Below are 9,271 nucleotides of genomic sequence, written 5' to 3' on the forward strand. Positions count from 1 at the left end.
GGAAGTTGTGGAAGATCAATCAGCGGGAGCATTCATAGCTGCTCTCATTAGATTTACATCATTAAGAGGAAGACCACAAGTCATATACTCAGACAATGGACGCATTTTCGTTGGAGCATGCAGAGAGCTAACTCAATTGATGAAGATATACAATAACGAGCAATTCCAGTGCAGAATAATCGATATGGCCGCAGACAAGGGAATTAACTTTTCATTCATACCTCCGCGAAGTCCCAATTTCGGCGGACTTTGGGAAGCCAACATAAAAACGGCCAAGCGCTTATTCAAAGGCGCCGGACGAGGCGCGCAATTCAATTTATCAGAGCTACAAACGCTCATCCATCAAATATCAGCAATAATGAACTCCCGGACGCTAACAACGGCCCTCACAAGCTTAAATGCACTGGAGCCACTCACACCAGCTCATTTCTTGATCGGCAGACCACTATACGCGATGCCAATCCCAGTGGGAGACGAGGGCTCCTTCAACCTGAATACAAGGTGGAAGCGAATATGTCATCAAGCACAACATTTTTAGAAGCGTTGGAGAGACGAATATCTTCATCAGCTTCGAGACTACGCTAAGTGGACTCGTCAGAATCGAAACTTGGGATAGGAGAAATTGTTCTTATAAGAGATGAACATGTGCCAGTAGCAAATTGGCCTATGGGCATCGGAATAGAAGTACACAAAGGCCCGGACGACATCGTCAGGGTAGCAACGGTTCGCACCTCAACTGGTGGACTTTATAAGCGAAATGTGAGAGTGCTGGCGCCACTGCCAATAGAACTAGAGATACCTACAAACAGCCCAGCAGAAGAAAATGAATCACAACTTGGATGTGAATCGGAAGCAACAATGCAAATGGAACAGCCAAACGAAGAAAGGGAAGTTATTCAAAACATATCAAATGAAAAAGAAGAAGACGAGCCCCCTAGAGCTGCTGAAACAATTTGAGACGGCAGACTCCGTCCCAAAGGGGGGAGAAAATGGTGTTGGTTAAAAAGTAGGAAAAGAACGCATTAATGAGCTAATACCTATATCAAATCAAACCATGGAATTAAACGACACCAAAGCATACGGCACAACAAAACACTTAAGACTCTTCTACTATAGGAGCACAAAGCACAATCAACGATCAACATATTAAAAGAATCGTCAGCATATAATGTGCCATCGAAAAATAGTCACAAGGCGATTCGGACTCAAGAAGCAGTCCGCGCGCCGGAAAATGATTGCGTACGCACTAATTGCAGTGCCAACGCCAATGCGTCACATCGACCCACATTCAACAGTAAACGCAAGTAAATATCACACGTAATCTGAGATGTGGCCCTTTACATCCGACACTGAAGTAGCAGTGGAGAACAATATCTCCACACACGATACAATGGGATACGCCATAGACGGCGTATTCCTCATGGTGGCGATCATCATCGTCATCATTTGGAAGTGGCGACACAACGCCAGGAGAATCAAAGAATTGGAAGAAGCAGCAACAAAGCTGCAACGCAAACAAAATAATACAGTGGTATGATCAAACTCTGTAGCTATTATAATATATTTTCACTTTATGTTCAGCTATCAAAAGAGTAAGACGTTCTCTACTCGATGATGACATCCCACATCTTACAACCCCCTTGCTCATGCACATGCTTCACGTTCTTCGCGAACTGGAAAGCTTGCCCTTCGGTATCGACGCTTACAAGCATATCGTTTACGTAGTGAGATTTGGTTATGGCGTCGTAAGCTGATGGATATTTGTTCGCAAATTGCTCGGCATTGGTATTCTTCACGAACTGAGCTGTGCTAGGCGAACAGCACGCCCCGAACGTTACCTGCATCACATACACTATTGTCGTTCCCTCGGTGTCCACCCAGAAGAAACACTGAGACATTTGATCTTCAACTCGTATTAGGACCTGGTGGAACATTTCTCTAATATCACCGGTCAGTCCGATGCGGCGCTCTCGAAACTGAATAAGGATTGTAAGCAGTGAGCACAGCAGATCTGGACCTTTTAGCAGTACCGAATTCAATGATACACCGTGGGCAAACGCTGCAGCGTCCCAAACAATCCGTACTTTTCCAGGTTTGTTAGGGTTTGTTACGGGAAATATCGGCAAATACCAGCGCCGTGGAACCTTTTGATTGATTTCATCATCGGTGAGCTGCCTTATGTATCCCTTCTCCAAGTACTCGGAAATCTTAGCTTGAAGAGTTGCATTCAGCTCTGAGTCCTTCTCCATCCGCTTCTTTAGGCACTGGAACTGCCGTAATGCCATCCCTCGACTATCAGGCAAGCGTACTTAATCGTGTCGGAAAATTAGACCCGTCTCCAATCGGCCATCCTTACGACAAGTGAGAGATTTAAGCATCGATAAAGCACGTTCATCTTCGAATGATAACAGCACGTTCTCCGATTTGGCTACACCTAGGCTGTCTAGCGAGAAGTAGTCTTTCATTGCTCGGTGTAGGTCCTCATCAGGCTGCTCTATGCAAGGACAGATGTGGAAGGTATAGTGGTAAAAATTTGCATCATTGTCGGAACTCCATCCACCACACAGGGTCCATCCTAGTCGAGTCTTCATGGCTAAGGGTTGCCCAATTTTTCCCTCTCGAATCTTAAGACCAAGGCTCAGTTGTGCATGCTTCATCCCAATCAATATTCGCGGTCGAGCGTCACGATACGACTCGATTGGCAGATTTCGTAGGCAAGGATATGATTTCGATAGCTTGGTTATATCCATCGATTGCTGAGGCAGCATCAGCTCTCGTCGCTCATAAAGAATTTTTGAGTATCATTCTTGGCACCGGCAATGTGGAGACTGCAGATGCGAGAATCAGCCTCCTACCGTTCGGTTCCTCCAGTCCAGCGGAGACACAACGGACTTTTAGCTCCGTCAAGCTGCAAATCGTCAGCAAGATTTTGGTCCAACAAAGTAAGTGCGGAGCCCTCGTCTAAGAACGCATACGTACGAATTGATGTTTGATTTCCGTAAAGCACTACTGGCAGATAACGGAACAGCACTGAATTGATGGTTGTCTGGTGAGTATTGCATCTGGACTTGCTGGTTCCGGGTTGGGGAGATTGTTCACGTCCAGCTGTAGTTCCAATACTTTTTGGCTTTACTTTCGAATCATTGTGCAACAGCTCATGATGTCGGTAGGTACACCCATCTCTCTCGCATGGTTTAGCTTTGCAGTATCCTTTATGGACACGTAAGCATGTACGGCAATAACCAAACTCCCTGATAGCAACCCATCGCGACTCCCTAGATAGCGCCAGGAACCGATTACACTTTTCTGCCGAATGGCAGCTTCCTTTGCACAGCGGGCAGGTTCCGTTTATCGGCGGTGTTGTAATGCTTCGTTGTTTCTTTTCATCACTGCTGTAGTCTTCTTTACTTGACGTAGGCGTTTCCTTTCTTAAAACCTCGTAGGTCGTGTTTCGTAGGCTTTCCATCACGTGTTGGAAATACAACAATGCTTGCTGCTTCTGCCAGGGTGTAAATCCATTCACTGAAGGTTGCTAGATTGGCTGTTGATCGTGTCATTCGATGTTGCGCCCAGTTGAGCTTGAGCGATGGAGATAGCTTATCAACGAGCTGGTGCAGTAGAGTTACATTGTACATATACTCCTGCATACCACACGCACTCACAGTAGCGCAAAAATTTTGAACACTCACAGCAAAGTTGACCAGCGTTTTAAGCTTCTCTTCTCGAATTGCTGGTAAGGACTCCACCTTCTCATCAGTGACTGTTAATTACTTCGGGTTGTCCAAATAGCATTTTCAGTGTTGACAGTATGCCAGTGACGTTTTCGGCATGCATCAGCCGGCTTTTCACGGCATCGTAGGCTTCCTTTTAGACTTTTCTGGAGGCGAATTATGTTCTCATCCTCCGTGAATCCGCACATCTTGGTTGTACGAGTGTACATTGATATGAAAACGGGCCACTCTTCAGGATTCCCAGAAAATACAGGTAATTCTTTTGAAATCGCTTGTCGAGCTGCAATCTGGGACCGTGAGAGCTGGAGCTGACCGTTGTCGTAGTCATCCTCTATAGATGGATTTAATGTTGATCGTCATCCTGACCTCACAGTTGGTCTGAGGGAAAAATCTGATTCCCTTGGATGAATCTGTGTTGATTGCGGTAGGGCCTGTCCAGATTGCCCACGCAGCTGCTCTTGGCATGGGTCAGCTGCTTCCGGTTCCTCCTTTCCCCGGTTGGATTGCGTTTCAGGCATCTGGTTAGATAAAATTGAACTTCCTGATTGCCACGTGACTTCTTGGTTGTTTGAGCGATTTTCTATCTGTCGTTGTTGTTCGCGAAGATGTCTATCTTGTGCAGCAAGCTTCTCCCGCTGCTGTTGTTCATAGTATCGGAAATTTTGCTCTCTTTCCAACTGTTTTTGTTGTTGCTGCTGCTCCATCAACTGATTTCGATGCAACTGTTCTTGCAGGTCTCTCTGAGCCTTCCATACTTCCTGCAACCGTTTTTGTTCTTGCAACTGCTCTGCACACAGTTGTTCGTTCTGCTTCTTTGTCCCTTCCAACATATGAGTTGTAGTTGATCCCCGGTCGGTTGGATTGGGGTTCTCTTCCGGTGTGGAGTCGGTAGTTTGAAGCCACTCTTCTATTCGTCCTCGGGAAGCGTCAGATCTTCTACTCGATCCTCTTTCGCTTGCCAACTTCTCCGGGATTCTGTATTTGTTGTCCAGGTATGCCTTATACTCTTGTGCTACTCATTTTGCTTCTTCTTTTCGGTGTTCTTTTTGTTGCTGCTGATAAGCTCGCTCCTCCTCCAACCTAAGCAGTTGAAGCCTGGCGCGATTTCTTGCGGAGCTTTGCGAGGATGAAATGGAAACCTCCGAAAGCGTTTCCACCACGTCGATCACGGATAGGACGCCTGGTTGAATGCTTAAAGAAGCAGCTCATTTTTCGTGCGCGGCATTTTGACTGTGCAGCAGTAAATTTGACAAGTGTTGGTCGGATACCAAATTCGAAGATGCTAGCTGTTAGTTAGTCGTCGGAACTTTCAGCGATTTGGATGATTTTTTTGATGTTGAAACAACTGGGCCCACTGCACCGCAAATCTCCAGTCTCTGATAATATTTTCATTCACAGTCGCGCCGTCCGATGATGCCTTAGTTCGCTGCACCCATTTTGCGGTCACGTAGCTAGTGCAACTCAAGCTCTGGTCGGCGACAGCTTCCGTTTCACCTACACATGAAAAATGGTGTCCTCCGTTGCAGTTATTACACTGGACCATTTCGTTGGTGTCAGGGCCGTGACATGTTTTACAGTTGTGCCTTTCCAAGATTTCTTCTACTATTACCACCTCCGTTTTATCGCCATTTCTACTATTGCCACCTTTAATTAAACCACTCCGGGTTACCATACCACCATCACTCTTTGACATCTTACTTCACCAACCGTACCGTAAACGAAAATTATATTTTGTTGAAAGTCGTTTCAACGGAATCGTTTTCCGAAAAAGTATTCTCCGACCGACGCCAATGTAAAGCAGGTTTCGGTTTTGGGAAAATATAATTTTCCCATAGAACGACATTGATGTTTATAATTAATTAGTGCATGTTCAATATTTAGCTTAATGTGCTTTTGTTTCATTACGCACACATATCAGTATGTTTTCAATTTTACTCGATTAAATTAAATCCTAGTTTCTAACACTTACGTTTAGTTCCTTTAGTTTATAATTTTCAGTTAGCTTTCGATAGGTTTCTAGATTAAAGTATCGTTGGTGCCCGATAGAATTCCACAACTTGGTCCCGGTGTGTGTTCAATTATTATAGGTTTCGTACTGTAGTAATAATATGTTTATGTATTCAGGAATCCAGTTCTGATTAAACGACTTACTTAAAGTTTGGAACTGAAGATCACGCATTCGATATTTATAATCACTGCCACTAGTTTAACTACTTAGCTAAATAATTTGTCTCAACGTGTAGGATAATGTAGGTTAGCGCCAAATTTTGCTTCTCTCTTTTTCCTTTGTAAAAAAACTTACCTAGTCATGACAGATACTTGCCCGTGTTCTGTCACTCAATCTGCAGGGTTGCATATGCTAAGGCGGGATCAGGGTTCGTGATGGACGGAAGGTGCGATCATGGCCAGTGTGGCCAACACACAGGTTTAAACATTATGAAGTTCATTTGTTAAGGGTTCTCAAGACCAGAGTCTATGTGCATATAGAGTCGCGCGAAGATAAAATCTATCGTTTCGGCAACACAGTTTTTGTGCCGTTTGTTGCCAAGAACTATACAGTTCTGTTTTTCACCATACATAAGCGAATATCATTTTTTGAAATTCTTCACAAGGTACACAGTTTTGAAAGATTACACCGGTAATGTTTTGTTAAATTTGAGTGAAAGTGTACAGGTTTAATGTTGGATTGAAAAGGTGTAAGTAAAACTTCGGAAAAACACATATTCTTTATTACGCTCAATTACAACACTTTTCATCCACTCCTAACATTATCACCTTGTTTATTTACATTGCTCGATTGATACCCTCGTTTGACACTGATTTGGTTCCTTTGGTTTCATCTTTACGGGACTCTTATTATAAACATAGACTCTGCTAAAGACAAGTTTATTTGGTCATTTGAATCCTACTATGTTCAGACCGGTTGTGTAGTTTCTGTGGTAATTAAGTTTCGTGATTTTTACACTTTGATGCATAACGGACAAAGTTAAAGTCCGATAACAGTGTAATCAAATAGGGTTTTATGCACAACTAGATCTTTTATTTGAGATTAATTAAGTGAAAATCGGTCCAACCATTCTGAAAAAATTGAGTGAGTTTAAGCAGTGGAATATGTTTCTTTTCGAAACGTGATTTCCTTTTTCTATAAATATCTTTAATAAATAATGTTAAAACAATTGATTCAGCTAATTCTAAGAAAAATGAATGAGTTCAAAGCCTCCGGATAACGTTTCTTTCAAAAACTTTCAGAACCACATGTTTAATCATTGGTTAAGGATTTTCAAGACAACCCGTTCATTTGGCACCAGTTTTGTTTAAATTGGTTGTGTAGTTTCTGAGATAATGGAATTGCGCGATTTTGACATTTTGAAACACGGTGCCTAAACTAAAAATCCGACTACAATGAAATTCAATAGGGTGTTATGAGGCCACTAGCTTTTTCATTTTCAACTAGTTTCGTTGAAACCGGTTTCACCATTTCTAGAAAAGTGAGTGAGTTTAAGCAGTCTTTGTTATATGCTTTTCTTTTATAACGTGATTCGATATTTTTATAAATAACGAACAAAGTTATTAACCGATTACAATGAAATTCAATAGCAACGTAGGGGATAACTATGCCTTTCATTCGAGACTAATTTTGTGAAAATCGGTCCAGCCATCTCTGAGAAAAATGAGTGAGTTTAAACAGCCTCTGGAAAATATTTCTTCACATAACTTCTGAACCGTATGTTTAATCATTATGAAATTTATAAGTTAAGGGTTCTGGAGATAGCCTGTTCTTTTGACATAAGTTTTTTTTAATCGGTTGTGTAGTTTCTGAGATATTGAAGTGTCGTGAATTACACTTTGATACGTAACCTCTAAACCAAAAATCCGATTACAATGAAATTCAATAACAACCTATGAGGCAACTAGATTTGCAATTAAGGTTAAATGGGACGAAATCCAAGCATCATTGCATCATTTTTGACACCACTTTACACTCATATTTGGTTGTATTGGTGCAACACGGTAAAACAGTACATGGTTGCCAGATTATTTTATTTTACTCAATGTTAGAAACTCAACGAATTTATCGATATAAATATATTTTATATATTTATATCAATGGTAAAATTTTTCTGTATTACATGCTTTCAAAGAAGCCTTGAGCGCCTTTTAATAAAACGTACAAAATAGATATTTTTCCAAATTAATTTTTATTGAATATTTCACCGAAAAATTCTTTTGTGCATTTTACATTTCGTACGAAATTCTCGAAAAACGGTAGTAATTTTGTTTCGATATTCTCTTGAAAATAAGATTCGTCATACGCAACCTCAGTAAACACGTAATCGCTGTGATCATTACCATTTACAACAATCATTAAGCATTTACTTATTTTGCAAATATGCATTGAAACATGTGCTTCGATAACAACGCTTCTATCTAAAATAATATTTCCATTTTTCATTTTATATCCGATTGATGACTTTACATTTGACAACCGCTCTGTGAGTTTACATTTCAAGTCTTTTTTCAGCACTAATGTAATGTTGACTGGTCTTTCGAAATAGCTGAATAAAAAGAAACTACGTTATTGGAAATATGATTCAATAAACAAGATCCAGTATAAATTGCCATCAGGGGCACAACATAGAAAATTATGGCATTCATCAATGAACATTCGGTTACCTCCCATGTCGATACCGTGTTTTTCTCTGAGCTCATGAACTACCAGACCAACGATCGCGCGGTTACTTTCTAACATATTCCATTTATTTGTCCTTTGTAATGCTGCATCGCATTTCTTCTGTTTAGTCGAATCTTTTGATGACACAATACTAGGTACAAATTTAGACATTATCCGTCCTTTCGCAAACTCTTCCATTTGCGATAAGGTGATATTATTTTTCAAAATATCTGATGACCTTTCAGACACTTGATTGAATAAAATCAATTATCAAACTTGTCTTCAATGTTTTTTGTTTTTCGGCAAAAATTCATGTGAAAAAACCCCGTTAAGTTAAATCGTACTAGCGTCGTTTTCAAACTAAATATTTTCCAATAGGAGACACTAAGATGATATAACGTTAACCTGAGTTTTTATGCTACTTTCACGAATTTATCGAAATTTTAATGTAATATTATATTTAGATACCTCATAACTTTTCTTCAACTCCACAACATCTACGAATTCATTTGACTACTCCTCGTAAGCTGTCACTGCTACTTCACCATAATCCTTTTCAAGTTCAACGGTTTTATTTTTAGAGTTTCTGCTAAATGTAGAACTGTTATGTGCAGCTTTGGTTCGTTTCGATGCCTTAAATTTAACATTTATCATTCTCCGCATCCAAAATCCAGGGGGTTTACCAGTAAAAGTCTCCATATATTTGTCATGCCATGAATAGCCTTGGTTGTGTTGTAAAATAGTAATCAATACTTTTCTTTGGTAGGAACCTCGACTCATGGTGTCTACTCGCTTACCAACATTATACTTGCAGAGTCTACAATAGAGATTCTCAAGCCTAAATTTATAGAAAAATACATTCTTAAAA

Source organism: Wyeomyia smithii, chromosome 2 (assembly GCF_029784165.1).
Source record: "Wyeomyia smithii strain HCP4-BCI-WySm-NY-G18 chromosome 2, ASM2978416v1, whole genome shotgun sequence".
Lineage (NCBI taxonomy): Eukaryota > Metazoa > Arthropoda > Insecta > Diptera > Culicidae > Wyeomyia > Wyeomyia smithii.